The sequence below is a fragment of the Sorex araneus genome, chromosome 3 (genome assembly GCF_027595985.1).
Source record: "Sorex araneus isolate mSorAra2 chromosome 3, mSorAra2.pri, whole genome shotgun sequence".
Taxonomy (NCBI): domain Eukaryota; kingdom Metazoa; phylum Chordata; class Mammalia; order Eulipotyphla; family Soricidae; genus Sorex; species Sorex araneus.
The window spans coordinates 134,966,919-134,993,945 of NC_073304.1; the positions used below are offsets into that span (position 1 = coordinate 134,966,919).

The 27,027-nt window shown below is 36.9% G+C and overlaps 1 protein-coding gene across 3 annotated transcripts in view; it reads left to right on the plus strand.

Moving 5' to 3' along the window:
• MACROD2 (mono-ADP ribosylhydrolase 2) overlaps positions 1–27,027 on the plus strand; it is a 2,262,400-nt gene that overhangs the window by 350,075 nt on the left and 1,885,298 nt on the right. The window lies entirely within an intron of this gene.

A 27,027-nucleotide genomic window follows, 5' to 3' on the forward strand; every position in this document is an offset into this window, starting at 1 on the left:
GCCCGAGAGAGGAACTCTGGAAACGCTAGAGGGCGCGAGAGAAGCCAGAATGAGGCGTGCAGCCCGCCCAAGCCAGGATGCCATTCAGTTCCCAGGCAGGCCTTTGGAATTTCAGCGTTCTCCAAAGTTTACTGGAACAGGGTAGTGGTAACAGGCTTATTAAAAAAAATACAAGCACGTTAGAAGGAAATTTATAAGATCACAATAGAAAAACATAGATTCTTTATTTCTTCAGCCTTCTGTATCGAAAAGAAATGAACCCAAAATTATGTTATACATTATAATAACATTCTAATTATGAAGGCCAGAAACCCCAGCTGTGGATATTTATTTGACAAATGAATAGAAAGCAGTTCCAAATAAAACCTTTTTGTTTACAGCAAGGGAAATGGGCATGTTAAAACATTTTTAAAAGAAAACATAAATGGAAGTGATTAGACCTTTATTCTAGAGGCAGCGAGTAACTTACTGCTCCAGATTTGGGGAAGTAAAAGTATGTTTCTCATATGTTCTCATAATTTGTTCATCTTCTTTAGAATATAGTAGTTATTATATTTTATAGGATTGGGGACATTTAGAAATGTTTTTGAAAAATTAAATTGAATATTTTCCTTTTTTGAGGTTTTTACTGCTCAGAAAATGGGTTTAGGTATACACTTTCTAAGAAGTAAAAAACTTTCAGGTAATTGTTGTTGCATGTTATTAAAGTATTTTTAATTTAGGTACATGAAATGCACCGGACAATTGTGGGGTTAAAGTATTACGATTTATGTCTAATTAATATAAGTATAGCCTTTCATCTTCAAAGCCTGGTCTTCAATATTTGTTCAGCAATTATTTTGGGCCTATATGTTTTCCACCAAGAAAGTACATTTTATAGTTTAGTATTTTTGGGAAGAATATTCTCTCTTAAATTTTTCTTCTAAAGATAACATATATTTACTAGTTTCCTTGAAATCTTATTTAAATCAGTGTCTATTATTTAAGGTCCATAGCGTTTGATTTTTTTTAGTGTTTTGTATAAATGCGCATTTCTGAAGGAGAGGACCTAGTTATCTTTCCCAGGAATCTTTGGATTTGGTCTCTTCGTTGGTTTCATTTAGTTTACTTTTTGTATGCTTCTTTGATAACAGTTTGATTTTTGGGTTCCTCTTGAGATGAATGATATCAAAGTAGAAGGTGGACCCTTAAGAAAAGATATATTGACCTCTAGTGTTCTTGTGTTTGTATTTTCACTGGCCTCTGAAGGCACACTCATTGAATTCAGGAGTTTTGATTTTTATGTGTCTTGGAAAGCCCATTTTTGAGGTAAGTAACACAAATTAAACGTAAATGTGTCTGCTAAGTTTTGGTTGAAAGGGAGGATAGAATAATAAATATCTCTCAGTAAGTCATGAAGTTTTGTCTGTTACTGAAAAGCATTATGTATTAACTTATTTTATGATATAATTCTTGGAGGTATATATATATATAATTTTATATCTATGATATAAAAATGGAGCTTTTTTCATTGGGAATTGGTTGTAATTTTTCCTGGCCAAATTGCTGTCCATATTTAATAAGTTTTGTCTCCAACTAGCAAGGCCTAAATGACAAAAACAGAAAAGATAAACAAACAATTGTGGTTATAGTTTTCTAAAAGCGGCCTGTGAGTTAGGATCTCAGAGGTATTTATTCCTGAGACTGTTGTTTTTATATGAATTCATATTTCTTCTCTGGGCTTTTATTAATCACAGGTTGCAGGAATTTATTGAATGTCAGTTATGCAGAGTTGCTAATTTTTCCAAATGTAGATTAAAATGTAGAAGAGAGGAGATAGTGAAAAATTGTAATTCCCCTACAAAGTCACTCTCTTTACAAACAGACATTTAAGAGAACTCTGAATTCTACCTGTCTCTTGTCTCTGTTTTTTTTTTCTTTTTTCTTTCCTTTTTTGTGATTCTTTTCTTTTGCCTGAAATTCTTGCAGTTGGAGGTGAACTTGCCCCTTTGTAATAATACATACTGCCTCTGGGTAGTGTTAAGCGTTAACCTAAGTTTCTTGAGTTTTCCATATGTCCAACCTAAGGGGGATTAGCTACCAAAGCCACTGTAAGGGGATGACTGTTCCAGTTGATGAGCGAGGAAACCAGGTGATTTTTTTTGGTATCAAAACCTTTAAACTGTGATGGGAAGTGAGGAATTTAAGTGGAGGAATCACTATAGTCTTATGCTTAACCTTATGGACTTTGGAGTCTCGATTCCATCTTTGTGTACTAGACAATCTAGTTAATCTCATTGAGGTCATTAGCTCAGTTCCTATTACATAACATGTGCTAATAAATGGCAGCTGCCATTGTTAAGATGAAGGCATCCAAGAACCAGGATAAAAGGGAAGACTAGTGCAAGAATATACCAAGAGAGATGGGAAAGAACCATGGAGAACTTTTTGAAAAGGACTTCATTATTTCACGTTGCAATGAAGAAAATCCAGAAAATTAGGATTGCTGAGGAAGTATGGGAGGAAATAGGTAGATGTTCCTAGTGATTTTGTTGTTGTACTTAGACCTAGTTGAGTGGCTATAGACATTTTTCACTTTGTTGTTTTGTGTTTTTTTTTCTTTAACAGAAAATAATATTTTTATGTGAAAAAAATATTGCACGTACAGAAATGCACATTGTAAGCAACTGGCCTGAAAATGAACTTCAGTAGCACATGTCAGTTTTAAAACTATGACTTTCTAATGGGTAACATCAGAGGACTTTTTTTTTCTGTTTTGTGAGAGTATGTGAGATCTCCAGTGAAAAACAGGAAAGGGAAGGGGGGGCATGAGAAAAGGGGTGACGAGGGAAGGGAAGTTAATAAAAACCAACTTCCAGCTCAAAATGACTAGTACATAGTAATTTGTTCAGGTCTTCTAATTTCTCTTGGCAGTTTCTGACTTACGATACTGCATTCATTCATTCATTCATCATCCATTCATTCATTCATTCAGTTATACAAATTCATCAAAGATCTCAGATGAAGCAGCTAAGAAGGCTAGTGAATCTCTAAGCCACTTCCAACCATAATGTTTGAGATTGAATCCTAAAATATACTAAAGTTCTTTATGTCTTAGGAAGAATTATTCTTAATGATTTTCCTATCACTATTTGTCATGACAATAAAGTCTTCAGTGTTATGTTAAAACAACAACAACAAAAACATGGATTTTTGGTATATTAAGTGACTTAGGCTGTTATCAGTTGAGAACATTTTTGATAGCTAGTGAGTCAAAGTCCACCCAAGCTTTACTGTCTGTTTATGTAACTGAGAAATTTGTGTGTATAGTATGGCTTAAGGTAAAGCTGACATAGTGGCTTAAAAATATGACTCTGAGGACTGGAGTTTAGTGGGCAGCAGCTAATGCTTTGCAGGAAGGTGGACTGGGTTTGAAACTTTGGCACTGTCAGGGGCAATCCATGAGCACAGAGCTGGGAGTGGCCCCTGAGCACTAATTTCTCCAATTAGTGTGGCCCCAAAGCGTATGTATTTATATTGAACAATGGTTCTTAGTGTTTTTCCTTTTTCAGTGGTGGCTATGTGTTGACGGCTCTAGTCATTCTGTTTTTTTTTTTTCTTTTTGGGTCACACCCGGCAATGTACAGGCTCATGCACTCAGGAATTACTCCTGGTGGTGCTCAGGGGACCATATGGGATGCTGGGAATCAAACCCGGGTCAGTCGAGTGCAAGGCAAACACCCTACCTGATGTACTATTGCTCCAGCCCCCCTAGTCATTCTTTTAGGCAGTAACTTACACATATCACATTCTCATATTGTAGTGCTCAGGAAATTGAGGTACCGCTAGAAGTACCTTCATGGAACTTCTTACTGTGTCAACTTGATCCCATGCTTATTCCTGAAACCCTTGTCAGAGCTTAGAGTAGTGATGTGCAGGTGAGATGAAGTCCCCTAAAGGATGATACTTAGGGGCAAGTCCAGTCAGACACATGGCTAAGAGTGGACAAAAGGAAAATTGGACATTATTGGTTTGAGAATGAAAACACGGATGCTGGAAATTAATTCACTTGCAGAGGATCTGGCATGCTGAAACTTGGGCATGTTTTATAAATTTTTAAAGTTGAAGCTGCTCTTTTTCTTCTCTTTCATTTTTAAAGCCAGATTTTCATGTGTAAATTGCCAAAACATCTTAAAAGATTTTCTATTTGTAGACCCTCTCAAGTCTAGCCCAGATTTTTTCTGTCAACAGGTAGTGATGCATGTCAGGGCACATCAGTACTACAATCTAAATATGAGCCTATGGGATGTTAATAAAATATATAAAGAGTGCGCATTCAGCTATCTGGAATTCTGTGAAGTCAGGCCAGATGCTTAATGCACCAGATAGAAACAGTACCACATCTTTCTGAACAATTCCAAGGGGTACTGGAGAAATAATTAAATTTCAGCAGGTCACAAATGCCTTAGAATACTAAAATGCTTTAAAATGTTTTATTAAACTGTTCTATTTTGATATTTGCCTTTTATTAGTCAACACTTAAAATGTGCCTAAAAGCAATCACATACCTTTTAACTATATTTCCAAAACACACTGCACTGGAGTGAGATCTGTCATTACAAGACTTGAAACAGAAATCAAAGCAAAATCAGAGTGGTTATTTCCCTGCCTGAGTGCCTATTTGCCCACCCTCTGCTTTATCATTCTTTTCTACAACCTCCAAGGTAGACTGTAACAATTCAGGGATTGGGATAAAGGTAGAGTAAAGGTACTTCTTTTTTCTTTTGTCTGAGAATGTGGTGGTGGGGGAAGGGGAGAGAAGAGAGAGGAAGCGGGGAGAGGAAAGAGAATGACTCAGAAGAGGTAAGTACCTAATAAAAAAGTTGTAGGGTGAGGCAGTTGGCTTGGACAAAAAGGAAATCCCAACTTTCTTTTTTCTTCATGACTTTCATGTATCGCCATGCAGAATATGAAGCATAAACCTCCAGGTGAGGTAAACTGATGTAGACCGGCCCCTTTTTACTCTTTAATATCCTGTCATCCTTTTCTCTTTATTTAAATGCTATAGGGAGAGTCGAGGGATAGTTCATCAGAGAGGGAGCTGCCTGTGAGCAGCACATCCTGGTTCAATCCCCTGCATCACAAATGTCCCCTAACTCCCCTGATTCTGAGAAGATGAGTAAATGCAGTTTTCATCGGACTCTGTGTCACTCTGGGGAAAGAACTGCAGTTTTGGGGGGCCTTAGTTCTCTCTTTTATGAAGATGGGTATGTGAGATACACCTTAGTTTACATCCAGTGGTGTATGTAAGGGTTCATTACTCAGTCTGAGAAGGCACACACCTAGACAAACTAAAATCTGTTTATATTTGCTTTTTCTCTTCATAGTGATGAGTCGGGCCAAGAGCTGTTCAAAATGCATAATCCACTAATGTTATGTTGAGCTGTGTTTTAACAGTTTATCTTTGAGAATGAAACAATTTGAGAAATTCTTTTGCTTATTGTCTTGTATGCTCAGACTTTGAGATAACTTAAACTGGATCTGAGACTTACTTACAAATCAAAGGACAAATTCCTTGGCAGTGATTCATATGAAAGATAGCTTTGGAAGAATTGCTAAGTTTTAGGGAGCAGATCAATGTATGTCTGATTATTGAGATATGTATTTACTAGAGATAACAAATGGATTGTCCTGAAGCCAGTCTACTAAATCGCAACCAAAGCTGTCATTCCTTACAAACCATTTTACATTTTACTATTTCTGAAGTATTTACTGGTGCTAATTTTAGAAACAAATAGACTCTCTGAGAGGAAGATTTTCTGAAATTGTCATTTTTTTCTTATTTCTGGAAACCAGCTCTGTAGTTAACCTTGTGTTGGAGATGATTTTTTTTATGAGTTACTATTTTTTCTGCAGTCTAGATTACTCACATCAAAACTTGCTTGTTATGGAAAGAAAATGTATAAAGTAGAATTAAAGATTGTTCTATGATATAGTTGCTAATAAGTAACTGTGGAAATCCCTTATTCACTTTCTAGGAGAAAAACGTATTATACCTCATATTTGCTTTCTGGGGAACTGGTAGAAATTCATTATTGCAAGATTTATCAAGGGAAAAGCACTATCAATAAATTAGATTTGAATTAGTTAAATATTTTATACTAGGGTCTGTTCCAAATATTAATAGGAAAAAAGTTAAAGCATATTTAACAGTAGAAAATTTTCTGTAAGATATTTCTTTATTTAAATATTCTCATTATGGTTCATAACAAATTGGTAGCATATAAATAAGACTGCATTTATAGTATGCCTAATTCCCTTCATGGGTTGAGGAGCCCTGAATACGGGAAAATTTAAAAGCATTTTACAGCCTTTTCATTAATTTTTTTCATTCTTTTTGCTTGACATTTAAAATGTAATAGTGAACAAATTTACACATGATTTACTCAGGTTCATCTGTTAATTTAAAAATTAAGATACAGATCTGACCATCTTTATTAAAATTATATAAATATTGCCAACTTTTACTTACACTTTAGCGAGTTCTTAGTTTGAGGAAACTAGTTTTTAAACATAAAGTAGAATTAAACATAAGTTTTACTTTTTATGACTTTTTTTTTGGGGGGGTCACACCCGGTGATGCACAGTGGTCATTCTGACTCTGTACTCAGGAATTACTCCTGGTGGTGCTTGGGAGACCATATGGGATGCTGGGAATTGAGCTCAGGTCGGCCACGTGAAAGGCAAATGCCCTATCTGCTGTACTATTGCTCCAGACCCATAAATTTTTACTTTTGAGTGTTACTGTTTTTTTGTTTACATTAAAAAGTTAAGATAATTTTACTTTATTCTTTTGGGGGTTAAATTGGGGAGTTTCTTTATTTTGGGGGGAGCCCCATCCATAGTACTCAGGCTGGCAGAGCTGGGGAATTATATAGGATGCAGGGTATTGAACCCAGGGTAGCCACATGCAAAGCAAGCGCCCTAGCTCCTGTATTATCACTCTGAACCCTAAAGTGGAGGGTTTCGTTTTTGGCGGGTGTGTCACACCCGGCGATGCACAGGAGTAATACTCCTGGCTCTGCACTCAGGAATTACTCCTGGTGGTATTTGGGGGACCATATGGGATGCTGGGATTTGAACCCAGGTCCAGCTGTTGCTGTTGCTCCAACCCCAGTGGGGGGTTTCTCTAAGAAAGGGAAAGAACAGATACCCTGCAGAGTGGCATATCGGAAGTGGAATACTGTAAAAGTCTAACAATTTAAACTTAACAGAAGTTTTTGATAGTTAATTCTCATATTTACATAAATTCAATATAAAACTACTTGAGCTGCTTCCTTTCTTCCCTTGCTTCCCTTTTTGGTTTTCTTCAGTGGCCCAGCAAGCAAACTTGTCACTCTGAAATCCTAGGTATACCTCTATTCATCACTTCTTTCTCTGAGCAAGTCAGAAATAAGATTACCAGATCACACTTTGATAATAAAGTGAGGTTTGTTGACTGACTAAAGAAAAGGAAAGTAAAATATAAGCGAGAAAGGTTTGATGTTCAAAATCAAGGGTTAATAAGTTAACCCTTAAATTGCTTTTGTCTTAGATTTTGTTGTTGTGTTGTTTTGTTTTTTTTGGGGGGGGCAGACCTAGCTGTGCTCAGGGCCTTCCTTGCTCAGTGCTCTTCAGGGATCACTCCTGGCTGTGCACAGGGAGCCATACGCTACATGGCTCAAACCTGAATCTACTTTGTGCAAGGCAGGCACCTTAACCCTTGTTGATCATCTCCAACTCCTTTTTTAATCTGGTAGTAAACTTTTGTCTGTATCATATTTTTACATATATATGTATGTATATCACTTGTATCACTTCTCATCCCATTGATCTTCGACTTGCTCAAGCGGGTGCCAGTAACGTCTCCATTTGTTCCTGTCCTGTGCTAGTGCAGCCCAATGATATCTGCTCCCTCCAGGAACAGGAAAAGCCTCAAATCGTGCAGTCAGGGATTTGACGAAGAAATCTGACCATCTAGTTGGTGGGCGGCCACGAGGTCTTCTGACGTCCCATGGAATCCAGTCGGTAATAGCTCTAGTCCAGTGGTTGTCTCTGAATCGCACTACATGACCGGCCCATCTAATTTTTTGATGCCTTGACAAATGAGACAGCATCCCTGATTCTTGACCATCGACGGAGGTCAGAACTCCAGATTCCTTCTCTCACTGGAGACGTGATACTCCTAGCATAGCTCTTTCAATTCCTCTTTGGGATACCCAAATAGCATTCTCATCCTGTTTGCATAGGGCCCAGGTCTCTGAGGCATATGTTAGTGCAGGAAGAACGGTGGAATCGAAAACATGTGCCCAGAGTCGGAGGTTCTTCGTTCTCTTAACCACTTCTTGGACGCTCTCGAAGGCATTCCACGCTGCTCTCTTCCTCCTGTGTAGTTCTGGCACCAAGTCGTTCCTCATGTTGATTTCTCGACCCAGGTACACATAGCTGCTGCATTTGGAGATGTTCATTCCATTGAGAGCAAATGGAGCTTCAGGGATCAGTTTGTTTTTCATGAACATCGTCTTGTTGAGATTCAGCTGCAATCCGACCTATCCACACTCGTGGTCGAAGTTGGCCAGCATTTGTGCCGCTTGGCTAATGTTTGGTGTTATGAGAAGGATGTCATCAGCGAAGCAGAGGTGGTGTAATTGCCGACCGTCTATCTTCACTCCCATTCCTTCTCATTCCAGTCGTCACATGATGTTTTCGAGGGTGGCACTGAAGAGTTTCGGTGAAATGGTATCATCCTGCTGCACCCTTCTCAAAGTGATCATCAATGATCACTTCCTTGTAGAATGGTGAGATCCTGCTGGTGAATCCACAATACAGCTCGTGGAGGATTTTGATATACTGAGTTTGAACGCCCTGTTTGGCTAGGGCTTCAATGACTGACTCAGTCTCAACAGAATCAAAGGCCTTCTTTAAGTCAATGAACGTTAGACAGAGCGGCATCTTGAACTCTCGAGAAACTTCAGTAAGTTTGGTCACTGTGTGGATATGGTGTATCGTGCTGAATCCCCTTCAGAACCCGGCTTGCTTGCATGTTTGTCCTTTGTCTAGTGTTCTGTTTACTCTATTCAGGATGACATGAGTGAACAACTTGTAAACGACAGACAGCAGACAGATTGGGCGATAGTTGCCAATGTCGTGGGTGTCTCCCTTTTTGTACAACAGAACAGTCCTACTGGTTTTCCACTGAGATGGAACCTTGCATTCAGACAGGTAGTATGTGAAAAGTCGAGCCAGTGTATTGATGAGTACTGGGGGCAGATTCTTCAGGTGTTCGGGTCTGACCTTGTCGGGACCAGGTGCTGTTCACATCTTTACCAACGAAATGGCGTATCGGATTTCAGAAGGGAGGAAGTTGGGAACGACATATCCATCCTGCGGAATTTGGTATGTGGGCAGGTCGACATGGCTATCAAAGAGATCATAGTAGAAGTCGTGAATAATCCTCTCCATTGCCTTTCTGGAAGATGTGATAGATCCATTGGGACATCGGAGGGCAGTCATCTTGGTCTTGTAGTTGGCGAAGGATAGGCAAGCGTTGCGAATACCGAATACTTTTCCCGGCTTCTGCCACACTGGCCAACACTGCTGCTCTTCTCTCTTTGAGGTCTATATATATGTGTGTGTGTATATACATATATTTGAAAGGACCCTTAGGAAAAGTCCCTTCTATAACCATGTACTTTTTTCCTTTCCAAGAACCAGCTACTGTCATAATTTTAGTAGTGCATTTTCAGTGCATTTTAATATTTAATTAAAATTGGTGTCATTAGAAAGCCATCACAAACTCTGAAGAGTAATTTAAGCAGTATAGAAATTATTTTGCACTTGTGTGAAATTACAAATTGCTAAGCCGTGGTAGACATGGACCTCCACACATTAAATGATCCAGGCTTCAACTAGATCATTGCTTTGCAGTGGATGAACTTGATGTCATTATCCAAGAGAGTGGATCATCATTCCAGAAAGGAGAAAGGGGATTACAATACATTGATATTCATAGTTACTCATTATCATTAATAATCGTATATTTCTAATGCTTATTAAGTTATTCATCTCTTAACTGAAGAATTGCACTCAACTGCCCTCCTATACACCCAAGATTATAAGGCACATTCCTTCATATAGCTCCTACTCACAGTCTGAGTTTCTCTATCTTAGACAACCAGCAGTGGAATTTCTGGGCTATAGGGGATGTCCACCTTTTGCCTAGAATAGATGTTGCAAAATTGTTTTCTGTTGAGATGTTTTTACTTGCAAGAAATAGACACTGCAGTTCAAGGCAGCTTAAATTAAGAATTTATTGCCTCACATAATGCAAAATCCAGAAGTAGGGCTGCTACCATCCCTGTTACTCACTGACTCTCAGTCTTGGTCTCCTAAAGCTACAAGGTATCAAATGCCGAGAAAACAATAACCAAAGAATCCCTATCTCCCTGTTAATTCTCAGGGGTAGAGAAACTTCCCAGAAATTCCTCCACCCAACTTTCTTCCATATCTTATTATCTCAAATACAATTACCTGTTAATGCCCGAGTTGATTATTTACAGGAGTAAATAAGACAATAGTGATAGCTGGGGACAGGCTCGGCTCCTCTTGAAAATTATTGTCAGAAGGAATTAAGTGGATACCTGAACAAAAGGTGAAGTCAGGGAAAGAAGGGAGAATGTAGATGGCATGTAGAAATTCAGCAGCTGATGCTCTATCTCTAAAGAGTAGAGATACGTAGAATGTGAATCCTTAATTGTAAGGGGTTTTGTTTTGTCAGTATAATGTACGTGAAATGGTACTCTTGTTTTTGTTGGCATTTTCCTCTCTTCCATGTGAATTATTAACCTTTTCAAACAGATATAGGGCCTTTGAGTTTTACCTTCTAAGAAAAGTGCCTTATTGTTATGTTTTTTCTTATAATCTAAAATATTTCTATTCTTGTACCCATTGATTTGTATCAGGTTAAAAAAAAACTATATCCTAAATTGTTTGTCTGTGATATTTTTGTTGTATGTTCTGCCTGCATGTGACTTGTCTTTTAACTTTTAATAAAAAGAGTTTTCTTAATTTAAAGATTTGTCCTTTTTGTGTCTAATTCAAAAATTATTTTCTATATGAAATGAATATTAATATTATTCTAAAAAACTTTCTCAGTGAATTTTAAGACAATATCCATCCTGTATACTAAATATTAGCATTTTTCACAGTTACTTCTTCCATGGGCTCCTTAAATTTAATATATATATGTATATATATATATATATATATATCACTGTATCACTGTCATCCTGTTTCTCATTGATTTGCTCGAGCGGGTACCAGTAATGTCTCCATTGTGAGACTTGTTGTTACTGTTTTTGGCATATCGAATATGCCACGGGGAGCTTGCCAGGCTCCGCCATGTGGGCAAGATACTCTTGGTAGCTTTCCAGGCTTTCTGAGAGGGGCAGAGGAATCAAACCCGGGTCAGCTGTGTGCAAGGCAAATGCCCTACCCGCTGTACTATCACTCCAGCTCTCTCTCTCTCTATATGTGTGTGTGTGTGTGTGTGTGTGTAAAAAAAGACTATATGTAAAAAAAGACTATATACATATATAGTCTTTAAGTATTTCTATTTTATAGATATAACTTCAATTATAGGGGCTGGAGTGATAGCACAGCGGGTAGGGCATTTGCCTTGCACAAGGCCGACCCGGGTTCGATTCCCAGCATCCCATATGGCCCCCTGAGCATGGCCAGGGGTAATTCCTGAGTGCAGAGCCAGGAGTGACCCCTGAGCATCTCTGGGTGCGACCCAAAAAGCAAAACAAAACAAAACAAAATAAAAAACTTCAATTATACAATCTCTGTGACCAATAAGATCACCAAATGGGGACCCATTTTTTCTCTCATGTCACATAACAGTGAATTGCAGAAAGATAAAGTAATGGCACTCTCATGCATAAAGGTTTATTTGGAGCAAGCCAGACAGGTAGTACAGGGGTTAAGACACTTGCTTTCATGTGGCAGACCCTTCTTGATCCCAGCACACATATGTTCCCCTGTGCACCACCTGAGCACAGATTCAGGAGTAAGCCTCGAGCACTGCCAGATGTGCCACCCCCAAAATTCCAATTTTTAAAATCCTTTTCTCACATAATATCATTGTGTACATAAATATTTATTGTTATTTTTAAATTTGTGAATATTTCAAAATATAACATACTAAACTTAAAATGCAACCCTCTTTGGGGAACTCATAAATTCATAAATAATTCTTCAGTGAACATCTTTTAAATAAAAACTCTTGGAGAACTCAAAACTTTTTCTATGAGGGAGGTCTTTTTCAAAGTGCCAAGGGTATCCAGGGGTCACTCCTGGCCACCATCGGCCAATGTGGCTGTTGACTCAGTGCTAGTTCCCAAGGCTGTTTGGGCCCTGTGGTACTGAGATTACCAGGGCTGCCCTGGGATGCTCAGGGACACGATGACTGTACTCAGTTCTGCTGAAAACCCAGGAATTACACTCAGTCATATTCATGGAATGATTTTTTAAGACTGAAAGAATGTTTTTGAGAATGATTACTGCACGTGAACATAATTCTTTGACCATACTGCTCATATCAAAAGTTAGAACATCTATTTAATTGTCCTCAGGAAAATACAGTCTGGAAGACAATTTCTTTTCTATCTTTGTATTCCTTAAGGCAGATTAAAGAAATTAACTTGATTTATATTTCTACTTTTATTAACCATCAACTGAAGTCATTAAGTATCACAGTGGGTACTACAAAATAACAGAAAGAATGTAAGTCTTGGTATCAGACAAACCTCTGTCTGAGATTTGGATCCCCAGTTCTGTGACTTAAGATAGTAATTCAATCTGTCTGAATGTCAACTTCCTAAACTGTGGTTCAAAACTAGAATTCATAGATTATATATGGACCCATATTAAATATCATGAATAAAGTTTGTGTCCAATGAAATAGCTTATATTGTATTGGTAATATTTTAAATATATGTATTAAAATAAAAATTAAAAGGTAGTGTACATAACCCACCAAAGTAGAAATAGTATTTAAATGACATTTAGTAATATTTAAAGGTGAAACAGAGTGAGGTATGATTCTGTGATTGAAAGTGTAATGTAAATGGTATTAAAAAACTCTCAGTGACTTTGGGCTGGAGCGATAGCACAGCGGTAGGACATTTGCCTTTCATGCGGCCGACCCGTTTTCGATTCCTCCACCCATCTCAGAAAACCTGTCAAGCTACAGAGAATATCGCGCCCACATGGCAGAGCCTGGCAAGCTACCCGTGGCATATTGGATATGCCAAAAAACAGTAACAATAAGTCTCACAATGAGAGACGTTACTGGTGCCCACTCGAACAAATTGATGAGCAACGGGATGACAGTGACAGTGACGGTATCAATGACTCTAGAAGTATATACATGTATACATATGCGTACATAAACACGTAATTTACCACCCCCCTCATGATGCTTAGGGTTGCTTCTAGCTCTGTATTCAGGAATTAATGATGCTTAGGGTTACTTCTAGCTCTGTACTCAGGAATTATTTGTGAAAGGACCATACTTATGCTCAGGGACCATATGGATGCTGGGAATTGAACCCTGGTTAGCCACGTGCACAAGAGAAGTGCCCAACCTGCTATCCTATCTTTTCAGCCCCAGTTCATAAATATACTTAACTCAGTAATTTATAATTTAGGAAAGAATTTGTAAGAAAGATGTTCACTGAAGTATAATTTATGAAAGAATAATGAAAGAGATCAAATGTTTATCAGTTAAATATAAATTATATAAACTTTATGAAAATGATCATTTTATATGTGCCTTTTGATTATTTGTATATGCCTTCTGATTTGGTGATATCCAAAATAAAATGTAAATCACTGTATCACTGTCATCCTGTTGTTCGTTGATTTACTCAAGCGGTTTCAGTAACATCTCTATTACACTCAGCCCTGAGATTTTAGCAGCCTTTCCTTACTCGTTTTCCCCAACCATTGGAGGCTCTTTCAGGCTCAGGAGAACAAGACCTATCGTTACTGTTTTTGGCATATCGAATATGCCTCAGGTAGCTTGCCAGGCTCTGCCGTGCAGGCGGGATATTCTCGGTAGCTTGTGGGGCTTTCCAAGAGGTATGTATATATCTGTTACTGTATTTGGGATATGAATACACCACGGGGAGCTTGCTAGGCTCTCCCTAGCGGGCAATAGACTGTGTAGCTTGTCAGGTTCTCCAAAAGGGATAACTAGGCTATTAGATGTTGCTTCAGGGAGCTTGGTTTGATAGTCTCTGGATGTTGGCTGTTGATGGGATTACATGGCGTGCAGGGGGTGGGGGGGCAGTTTCTGGTTGTGACTGCCTACCTACTAGAAGGTGGGGGATCTGGGTGGAAGAGGCCCAGTCCTGATCCGAGCAGCCTTGGAGATCTCAGCCCCAGATCCTGCACACCTGGGTTCCTCCACCAGCTCCCCCATGCATGAAGCACATCTGAACATGTGGAGAGCGGCCCTGAGCATGGCCGTGGCTGGGTTCCAGAGGTCTTCAACTGTTGAGGCTCTGTGTGGGTTGGGAAGGGAGCCTCCTCGTCTGTTAATTTAATTAATTTATTAAATTTATTAAATTAAATTAATTATTTAATTCCTTGTGGAATTAAAAGTAAACATGAATGAAAATTTTTTGAAATATATGGAGATGTTCTGTGGTTATATGTGAGTAATACTATGAGTTCTTTATGATTTGTATGTGTTAAATTTCTGGGTTTTGTTTGATAATACATATTTTCAATATAAAATCCTACTCGAGAAAATCTTTGGTAAAGTTCTTTTTTGTTTGTTTTTTCATTTTATCATCACTAAGGTTGGAAGGGCCCTTTTATAGCAAGGATTTTTAGTTTGTATTTGGAGAGGGTAGTTTATGTGATAGTATGTCTTTCTAATTAAGGGATATGACAGAGTAGAATCTGAGCATCTGACTCAGTTGTACTGTAAGAGTAACTATTGGGCCATGATTCAGTTCAGTGGTGTCTTGACTGCTCAGTAATGTGGCTATGGTGCTGGCTTTGTAGATGGACCTAGTTTTTTATAGCTTAGTTCTGCCTGTTTATGGCTGATTACTTAATTTTTGTATATATACAGAAATATATCCATCTCTATATCATACGATTATTTGTTAAATTTAACTGAGATATTAAATTTTAAGTCATTCTTACAGTGTTGCCACATAAAAACGTCCTACTATGTTGGCAATAGTAGCTTTACCTATTGCATTGCAGTTATCTGTTTACCTTAGAAACAAACCACTCTAAAGTTTGGTGTCCTAAAATAACAATGATAGTTAATTTCACAAGTCTAAGAATATGGCTCAGTGGTAGACAGAGCTCATACTTTTCATTTATAAGGCCCTTAGTGTTGATCCCTGGTGGTCCCCTCCCAACCCCCAAATTGTTTTATTAATGATTTTCAATAGTTATAGATCACCTATGGCTTCATATGAAGTGGGGTAGCCATCTGTGGACTGGAGAGTATACTTTCAACATAAGTAAGCAAATTGGTTCTGATTTCTGCTAAGAACTCAGTCTGGAATGTGTGCTGCAGGTGACTATTTCCAGATGAGTCACTCTGAGTACTGCTTGGACTCCCTTGTGGAATGAATAGCTGGATTCGAAGAAGGAGTCTATCAAGAGAATCAGTAAGAAGTGAATCATATATTTTTTAACTTGTTTTGATGAGGAACTCAGTATTATTTACATTAACCTTGCCCCATCCTTACTGAAGGGGTGGGACCATGAACACCTACTTCTCCAAGTCTGGAGTGTCAAAGTCACAACATAAGTACAACTTGAAGAGTTGGGAGTAGTATTGTAGTCAGTTCTGAGAAATGCATTCTGCCACAATACTGCTCTTTTGGATAACACACAACTCTTGAGATTATGAACCACCGAAGGAACAATCTCAATTCTGTGCATGGTAATGATCTATTACTTTTTACAAAATGCAGGTTATGCATGACATTTATTTAAGTATTTTATATTTTTGCCTTTTTTCACTGCTGAACTTATAACTGTAATAGAACAATTCAAAGAGAGAAGTAAAACATCTTATCTTTATTATCTTAGTCTGTATGCTGTGAACATAAGATTTTTAAGTCAAATTGACAATCTCTTATATTTCTTCTTCCTCAGTTTGATTGTGTTTCTAGTGGCTGTGACCTTCAAAATTACAATCAAAAGAGAAAACCACGGGTGAGGGAGGAGTAGTTTTATTCACACATTTTTCTGGGTTAAATATGAGGATCCTCAAGGCAAAACTCAGTCACCAGATGTAGCCCATAAAACCCTGTGATGTGGTCCTCACTACTTTCTCCTTAGAACTGAGGACAGCAAACAACTGAGGAGCTTCTGCTAGCTTTATCTGCTGGCCAACTTGGACGGAGCAATTTCTGTTCGTCTGTCAAGAAAGACAGGCACAGTAAATATGTGAGTGCATCTGACATTGATAAGATTCACACAAATGAACTAGATAATAACACAGTGCTTCCAAGGTTTTGAGAAAAGGCCAAAGAGACTGCTTTTTCCTTCAAAAAACTTTGGGTCTTTCCCTGATCTCACACAGTTTCTTTTTTTTTCTTTTTTTTTTTTAATTAAATGTGTCTATTCTGAAAGATTCCAGCCTTAGTTCTTTGAAATAGCCAACTTATCTTTACAACTTTAATGTATTTCTTTCCTCTAAATGACAAAATTATTCATTTTATAAAGCAAAGACAATTTTAGCTTTCAGTCAAAAGCAGAGTAAAGGGTCGGTTTCAAAGAGGGACAATACCTTATAGCAAACCACTTTACTAATATTAACTCATTCAATGCTGTCAAGTTAATAATGTTATTCCCTTTTGATAATCCAAAATAAAATAAATAGTTATGCAAAGTTACATATTATTTCAATCGGCTTCATATCTAAGCTGAATGCCTCTGGAATCAATTGTTTTAATTTACTGCTCCTGACTGCCTTGCAGATGAGACGGTTTAAGTGTTAAGCGTTTTTTTTTTAAATTTTACTTTAGCTGGCTTTAATTTTGCATTAATGCTAGAGAATTTTGTATTATATCAACTTCTGCCAGAAATTCTTTTTTGAATTCTCATACAAAAGGTGAATCTCAAAAATGGAGGTGAAATAGATCATACTCTTTACTCAATATTCTTTACATCTGGTAATATGTGTGTGAAATCTGGGAGAAGTTTGAGAACCTCCACTGCTATTTGTAACAAGATCTTGGGTGAATCACTTTTATCTCTCCTGAGGATAATAATGGCTGCCCTACCTGTCTCAAGGGGTTGTTGGAAAGAGAAAATGAATTACTGTGGTCATCACATTCAGTTGCAAGCCTTTAAGTTCTTATTTACTGTTCTGCTGTTTTCAAGCATATTTTTTATAAGAGATTTTCAGAAATGCCTATTTGTAGAAAAATCACATTTTATAGTTTGGCCCTCCATTTTTCACTGTTATATTGAATAGTATACATTTATGTCAAGTATTTAACATAGTGCTTGTTTTATAATTACACTCAACATATTCTACTAATATTGCATTTCTACCAGAAGTCTTACATTTAGAGAATCAATAAAATAAAACTATCTCCACAGATTCTGCCAGGATAATATCTGAAAAATGGGATTTTCTAGCCTTTTCCAGTAGATATGACATAAAAATAATGCAATTTGGGAAATGTAATTCACGTTTTCAGTTTTCAGTGATTATAATCCTTTTATTTACAAGTTTGTGCACTCATTTTCTAAAGTTAATCAGCTTGTTCTCTGGAGACTAGGAAGTGTTTTGACATTGCATCCAGGTTTGATGATATAGAATGTATCATTTGGGGAGGAATACTATTGCCATCACTAGATACCCTATACAATCTGGAGAAATATCAATTTGGGAGTGCCACAGCCAGCAATGGTCAGGGGCTACATTCAACTCTAACCTTTTGAACTATCTTTCCAAGCCCTGGGGTACTTTTGATTTTATATCTTAATCCTACCCTCACTGCCCCCTGTTACATTTTTCAGCGCTTAGAAGAAACTAAGGCTATGACTCCTTATCTTCTGCTGTATTTTTTTGACTAGTACATGCTGCCTTATGTATCAGAACTTTGTATATCAGAACTTTGTATATCAGAACTCAGCTTCTGTTTTGAAATTTAGCATGAATCTGGAGATAAAACAGATGATCCATGTCCTTTTTAGAATTACATGTTAGTGAGATAAAAATATTACCCCCAATTGAATGATTATGCTGAAGAATAAAACCTTAAAAATGGAATAGCTTACACCTCTTTCCTCCTTATGTACCAAGTATTTCAGCTTCTATGAAGCATGTCACTCTGATGGAAAGAATACACAGGATAATTTAACTGTCCAATATGATTCTTAGACCACTTTTGCCAGAATGTTCAGTGGACTAGGCAGCTCTCTAGAAACTATTAAGACTGAATAAGATTCTTTAAAAAAAAAAGGGGGGGAAAGAGCCAGTTGCTAATTTATTGACTGAATAAGAAAAAGGGCTCAATAAATATAAATGTAATTTTCTTACGTCATCTTTCTGATATTTAGGGGTTTTGTGTTTTGTCCAGAGCTCACAGTAACATTTTGTTCCATTTGGGCTTACTGAACTTTTTTGGGTCCAGCATATTAGCACCTCTAGGCTGTCTGCATATTTCACTTTCTTTTTTTTAGTGGTTTAATAAAAGTTATATTTATAATTTTAGTATTGATAGTTTGTCAAGATGCTCAGGCATAAATATTTTTAATGTCTGATAGAATCCCTTCCCTCAAGGACAGAATCTTAAGATTCTATTCTCTTCATTTTGCTTGGGTACAATATAGCAAGCAGTTTTAAGAGTCTTTCTGGACCTGTGCTCAAGAGTAACCCCTCGCTGTGCTCAGGGGACCAAATGTAGTGCCTGGAATTTGAACCTGGGTCAGTGGGATATCAGGCAAGTTCCTGTATTATCTCTCTGGCCACAAGATTCTGTTCTGGAGATTCTGAACTTCTATAGATGAAGTAGTTGCTTTGGGGCTGAAAAAATATAATAATAATTATAGTAAAGTTAATAACTTATTACATTCTAGTCTCTTATAAAATTATCTCTAATGCATTGATAATTTAGTTGCAGCTACTCCATTCACAGTGTTAAACAGATACCACCATAGGGAAGCTCAAATGCATTGAAAAGTGACTCTACATGTTCTCCCCTATCCTCAGCTTCTATGTGGTATTTTCCTATCTTCTGTTCCCACGAATTTGCCAATCTATATGTTTTATGTAAATGGTGTCATATCTTTTGTGTCTGGCTTCATTCATTTGCCATATTTTTTTTCAAAATTTATCTATATTATAATACACACTACAATTGAATTAATTTTATTTTGTTTTGGAACCACACCTGTCAGTGTTTGTAGCTTCCTTCTGACTCTGTGCTCAGGCTTCATTCCTTGTAGTGCTGGGGGACCATATGTGTTGCCAGGGATAGAACCAGGTCAGCCACGTGTAAGGCAAATACCCTCCCTCTATACTATTGCTCTGCCCCAGTTTGCTTTGATTTGCTTTTTAGAATTTCATTATTTTGTATGACTGAATAATAATCCATTGTATACTTACAAATAAAATTTATTCTGCTATTTATTGATGATCACTTGGATAGTTACAACACTTTTACTGTTGTAAATACTGCTGCTATATAAATATAAATTTATATTATAAATATAATATATTTTAATATAATATATTTATATATTTTATAATATAATTTTGTAATATAATATAATATAATATTTATATAATATATTCTACACAGAATATAAAATTCTGTGTAGACATAAGTTTGGATATATTCCTGATAAAATTCTTTTTGGGCTAGTGGTTTGATGTGAAGACTAAAAATGCAGTGATAGAAGGGCCCTGTGATGCCAGGGATTAATTTGAGCCCTCCTGGTGGTGTTCAAAGACCTTTGGGCTACATCCAGCAATGCTCAGATGTCTGGACAGTTGCACCCAGTGATGTTGGGGGGAACCATATGGTGCAACTCATTGAACCTCTATTGAACCAGGGGCAGAGTTCAAGTGTTTGTCCTTCATCTGGTTGGCATTGTCTGTTCCACTGATTTGCTTCTCTTTGCCCTACATATGAGTGAGGTCATCTGCAGTTTATCTTTCACCTTATAATTTACATCATTTAGCCTGACCTACACCAGTTTCATGGTGTCACAAATGTTAAACATTTTATATTTTCTTACAGTTGAAGGGTAACCCATTGTATATATACATATCACATTTTATATTTTGTACATTCTTTTTTTTAATTTTGGGTCACACCCGGCAATGCACAGGGGTTATTCCTGGCTCTGCACTCAGGAATTACCCCTGGTGGTGCTCAGGGAGCCACGTGGAATGCTGGGAATCGAACCCAGGTCGGCCTCGTGCAAGGCAAATGCCCTACCCACTGTGCTATTGCTCCAGCCCCTATTTTGTGCATTCTGTATCCCTCATATATCATTGTAAATAGCCCTTCAGTGGACATAGATGTGTACATTTATGTTTTCTTTGAGTAGTTATGTTTTTAGCTCCTACAGTTAGGTCATTTTATGTGGAGTTGTATTTTCTATGTGGAACTGGGGTAGGATCTAAATTATTATGGTGTAAGAGAATATGCAATACTATTTATGGAGGAGGCTGCAGTTTTACGATAAATAGTTTTACATCTCTTAAAATTTAGTTGGCCATAGATCTTTAGGTTTAATTATGGATTCTTAATTCTGTTTCTTTGATCTGGATGTTTATCCTGTGACATTTCAGATTGAATTACTATGACTTTGCATTGCATTTTGAAATTAGGAGATGTGAGTCTCACAAATTTGTTTTCTACTTCAACATGATTTAGCTGTTTTAGGCTACTTACAATTCTATAGGAATTTGAGAATTTGCTTTTGCAATTTTAAAAAACATTAAAAGAAAAATTACACTATAACTTTGATAGACTGCATTAGATTTACATTTAATGCAGTTACACCACCTCCGCTCCACTGATGACATCCTTCTCATAACACCAAACATTAGCCAAGCGGCACAAATGCTGGCCAACTTCGACCACGAGTGTGGAAAGGTCGGATTGCAGCTGAATCTCAACAAGACGATGCTCATGAAAAACAAACTGGTCCCTGAAGCTCCATTTGCTCTCAATGGAACGAACATCTCTGAATGCAGCAGCTATGTGTACCTGGGTCGAGAAATCAACATGAGGAACGACTTGGTGCCAGAACTACGCAGGAGGAAGAGAGCAGCGTGGAATGCCTTCGAGAGCGTCCAAGAAGTGGTTAAGAGAACGAAGAACCTCTGACTCTGGGCACATGTTTTCGATTCCACCGTTCTTCCTGCACTAACATATGCCTCAGAGACCTGGGCCCTATGCAAACAGGATGAGAACGCTATTAGGGTATCCCAAAGAGGAATTGAAAGAGCTACGCTAGGAGTATCACGTCTCAAGTGAGAGAAGGAATCTGGAGTTCTGACCTCCGTCGATGGTCAAGAATCAGGGATGCTGTCTCATTTGCCAAGGCATCAAAAATCAGATGGGCCGGTCATGTAATGCAATTCAGAGATGACCACTGGACTAGAGCTATTACCGACTGGATTCCATGGGACGTCAGAAGACCTCGTGGCCGCCCACCAACTAGATGGTCAGATTTCTTCGTCAAATCCCTGACTGCACGATTTGAGGCTCTTCCTGTTCCTGGAGCAAGCAGATATTATTGGGCTGCACTAGCACTTGACAGGGACGAATGGAGACATTACTGGCACCAGCTCGAGCAAATCGAAGATCAATGGGATGACAAGTGACAAGTGACAAGTGAAAATATTGCCACCTAATGTTATTAAGATTTTCCCCACAAGATCTTTAACTTCTTTCAATAACAATAATTTGCAGTTTTCATTGTGTAATATTACCTGCATAAATTCTTTTCAAAGTATTTTGTTATTTTGGATTATTTTTTTCTTCAAAAAATAACTAAATTTTTTTGACTATACCCAGCAAAGCTCAGGGTTTACTCCTGGCTTTGTGCCCAGATATCACTCCTGGCAGGCTGACGGTACCATGTAGAGTCCCAGGGATAGAACACAGGCTGGCCACATACAAGACAAATATTCTACGTAGTATATTATTTCTTTGGTATCATTATTTTGCATTCTATTGAAAATACATTTAATTTCTTACATATCTTTTGTACTGTTTGCTACTTATATGTGTTAGGACAAAAGTATTATATTGCTCTAAATTGTTGAATTTGGTTGTGACCTAGTAAGTTTGTCTATGGAGAATTGGGATTTTCTATGCAGATATGATTATATTATCTGCAGATAGATTTAGTTTTGCTGATTTTTCTCAAATTTTTATGTTTTTTTTTCTTTTTTCCTTCCATCCTTTTTCCTTTTTTTCTCTTTTGCAATACACAATTTAATAGCACCAATGGTGCTACTTGTAGGATTTTCATAAATCTCTTTAATCATTTGATAGAAGTTTTGTTTATTCATAGTGTTTTGCTTCCTTTTTAATCAAGAAATCATATTGAATTTTCCTCTATGTATGCAATAGTGATATAGTTTTGTTTGTCCCCCTCACCCCTGCCCCCCCTCGCTGCTGCTTCTTGCCATTATTGTGGTATACTGCATAGATTGATTTTCTTATGTTGAACCACCTGTGCATTCTTGGGACATGGTGTGTAATCCCTTTGGTCATGGTGTGGGACCTCTTAATAAATTGCTGGTCTTATCTGCTAATATTTTGTGTGACAATTTTTACATCTGTTGTCATAAACACTATTAGTCTATAATTCTCATTTTGTATAATGCCCTTGTCTCTATGGAGTAATCCTAGCCTTGCAGAATGATTTGGGCAGTCTTTAGTACTCTTCTATTTCTCAAAAGAAGTTGGGGAGGAATGGTGTCCTTTGTTCTATCAGTGTTAGTAGAATTCACCAGGGAGGCTTTGGTATACTTGAGTCTTCTTTTTGTAGTTCCTTCAGGTATGTTATCTTACTTCTCTTATACCATATGCATTTTGTTACATATTTTTCTCTGAGAACTATTATTACACCTTCTAATAAATTACAATGTTGAACTTTAATTTTTTTCATAATATTTTGTTTTCCTGTTATTTCTTTTTTAAATTCCTATTGATTAAGGTTATATTGTTTCATTTTCCTAGTTGATTAAGGTTATATTGTTTAATTTTTGTGTATTTGTGAATTCTTCTGAATTGCTTTTTAATTGATTTATGTCTTTGTCCATTGTGGTTGAAGACAATGTTTTTCTGTTTAAAGTTTTATAAATTATTAAGACTTATTTTGGGCTTAATACTGACATGGTGCATTTTGAAAATACTTGTACCACTTGAAACATATTTAGTCTGCTATTAATGATGCAGTATTTTTATATGTATTTTATTTTTTATGCTTTTGTTATATACCCTTTATTGCATGATCTCTTTATCTTTAAAAGTAAGGTATTCAAATTTTTATTTATTATTATAGAATTGTTTACTTTTCTCTAAGTAGTTTGTGCCATTTATTGTAAATATTTGGGGTTTATGCTATCTGGTGAATGTGTATATAATTTTTATTTCTTTTTGATGTATTTACATGTCATTATATCTCATTTGTCGTTTGAAGTGATTTTTGACTTGATATGTTTAAATGTGACACTTTTTTTGCTACTTGCATGGTGTACATTTTTCCTGGTTCTTAAACTTTCAACCTAGCTGCATCTTAGGATTTAAAGTTAGTCTCACTAGGGGCCAGAGACATACTGTGGGAAGTTAGGTACATACCTTGTGTGCAGTCAAACTGGTTCTATCCCCAGCATCTATTATAGTCTCCCAAGTACAACCAGGGATCACTTCTGAGCAGAGAGCCAGAAATAACCTCGGAGTACTGCTGGGTTTGGTCAAGCCCTAAAGAAAATAACAGCATATAATTGTATTACTTGTGTTTTACCTATTTTGTAAGTGTTTGACTTTTAATTACAAAGTTCATTCACTTAGATTCCCAGTAGTTACTGACAGGGTAGTGCTTCCACTGTTGAGCTCTTTTGTTTTCTGTAGATCTGATGGCCTTCCTTTGTGTATTCTTTTCTTCCATTACTGCTTTCTTTCCTATTTAATTTTTTAATAAATTTCTTTGATTCTCCTTTAATCACTTAATCACTTTTGATTGTATTATACAGTTCTTAAAAATTAACAAAAATCAAAACAATTTTTAAAATTTTTTTCCTTTTTCTCTTCTTCCTCCTCCCCCTCCCCCTGCTCCTCCTCCTCCTCCTCCTCCTCCTCCTCCTCCTCCTCCTCTTCTCCTTCCTTCATTTCTTTTCTTTTCTTTTTTTTTTTTTAGGATTATACAATTTGGTGCTCAGGGTTTGCTTTTGACTCTGTGCTCTAGGATTACTACTGGCACTCTGGGGAACATATTTCATGCCAGGAACCAAACCCAGGGTGGCCACAGCAAGACACACTTCTAAGCTGTTATACTCTTTCTGGCCATAGTTTAAAGATTTTTTAAATGGCTACCATGAAGTTACAATTAAACTATGCTTACAGATGTCTAGGTTTTCATTATTGTTGTTTCAGTTTAGAGGCGACACCCACCAATGCTCAAGTTTCCCCTTAGCTCTGTGCTCAGGTACCACTCTTGGCAATGATTATGGAATCATATGTAATGTTTGGGATCAAAAGGAATTGAGATAAGCTGTGTGCTAGGCAAGTGCCTTATTCATTACACTGTTTCCCTGGCCCCAGTCTAGTTTGGATTGATATCAAGGTAGCATCATTAACATTATTACATTGTTTTCATCAAAAAATTGCATAATTTCACATTGTGTGTTTATTAACATAATGAACATAGTTTTATGTGTTTTTCGAATCCTACTACAAATGAAAACAGAAGCTATAAATCAAAAGTATATTGATATTTCTTCTTTTACTTAGTCTATAGTTACTTTGCCAGAATTTTGTATTTATTCATATCAAATTCCATTTGGATTCCTTTCAGTGCCTAACGCTCTCCCTTTGGCATTTCTTATAGGGTGGTTTTATTAACATTTAACTTAGCAATTGTTTTTCTGTGGCATTTAATTTCTCCCCATTTGAAGACTAATTTTTGTCGAAGATTAGTTTTTTTATTTGACCTTTTTTTCCCCCACTTCAAAATATTTTTTTTATTCTCCTTTGACGTCCAGGAGTTCTGATGATAAATCAGCTGTTAATCTTTCTGAAGATCTTTGTATGAATGATGAGTTTCTTTCCTTTTTATTTTCCAGACTTTCTCTTGACCCTCATTCTTTGACAAATTTATTGTCAGATTTGATTGTGTCTGCATGGATCTCTTTCAAAGTGTTCTTTGAGTCAACTGGATTTCTTGAATATATAGATTGATGTATTTTAAAAGACATGAAAATTTAAAGAAAAATATTATTCTTGTAACTACTATTCACAATACTGTCAGTGATTGGGTTTTGTGCAAAAAGCATCCTTATGCCACCTCTCATCCATTCCAGAGTGTTTTTGCTTCCTTTTACTACCTCTTCACCAAATCCCACCCCCTCCTCTTACCACTCTGGCAAGTTCAAATTCTGTAGATCAAACTTGGAGATTTTTTTAGCCATTATGTCTACAGATTTTTTTCCTTTTATTTTATCTGCTTTTCATGTTGGATTCCTATTATATATATATATGTGTATATATATATATATATATATGTTAGTAAAATGTACCCTAGGGTTTGCTTAGTGTCTTTCTATTTACTGGTTCTTTCTCTTTCTCATATCTGCAATTAAAATGATCTACTGATATTTTAATTTTAGTTATTGTGCTTTTCATTTCCAGAATTTTAAAAATGATTTCCTGATTTTTAAATTTCCATCTAAAAATATTATGTCTTTTAAAGAACTCTGATTTATTAGGACATTAGGTCTAAAGTGTTTTTATAATGAGGATTTATTAAGGTACTTGACTTACAGTCTGATAAAAGTCTGGTGATTGTTTTTTATATTCTTTTGTTAATAAAACATCATTTTTTGCTTAGTCCTTTGGAATTTTTTTGTTTGTTTTGTTTTAATAGGGGCCGTGCTCAGTGGTGTCTAGGGCTTTGTGGCCATTCCTGCTTATACTGGCCCCAGTAGTATAGGCCTGATGGTTCAGTGTTCAGCAACTTGCTGCAGTGCTCAGGTCCCAGTAGGACTGTTGGCCACCAGTGCTACCTGTCTCTGTGCCACCAGAGACAAACCTAAAGGGACTTGGAGATGCCAGGGGAGGAACACAGGGCCTTGCACATGACATATGTGTGTCCTGCCACTTTGAGTCATTCTCTGTCCATCTTGCAGGTTTTTATGTTCAAAACTGAACATTTTTACTTTTATAATGTGGTAACTCTGGAAATTACATTCTTCTCCTCCTTAGAGTTTATTTTTGTTGATTGATTGCTATATGCTATAACTATTCAATGATTTAAAATCTAATTTTGTAAAATCCTTATATGTTATCACATGTGGATGCTAATGTCTTGTAAGATATTAACTTGAATGCCAGTCAATAATAAAAGAAAAAAAGATTGGGGCCCGAATGATATTACAGTGAGTAGGACCTTGCGTGGGTTCCACCTGGGTTTGATCTCTGCCTTCCCCTGTGGTCTCCGAAGCCCACCAGGATTTCTGAGTACAGAGTAAGGAGTAAGCCCTGAGCTCCGCTGGCTGTAGCCCCAAAACAAAAAGGAAAAAAAGAAAAATGGAAATAAAATGAAATTAAAAAGGAAGGAAGCAGAAAACGGGAAACTATTAGTAAAACCTGCCCCAATATTTGAAGATGAACTTTTAATCTGTGGACTACCCTTAATTTCTTGTTTGAACTGAATTTATAGATCACCCATATGTGGAAGAAAAAAAGGTATTAATAGGTCTTTTCT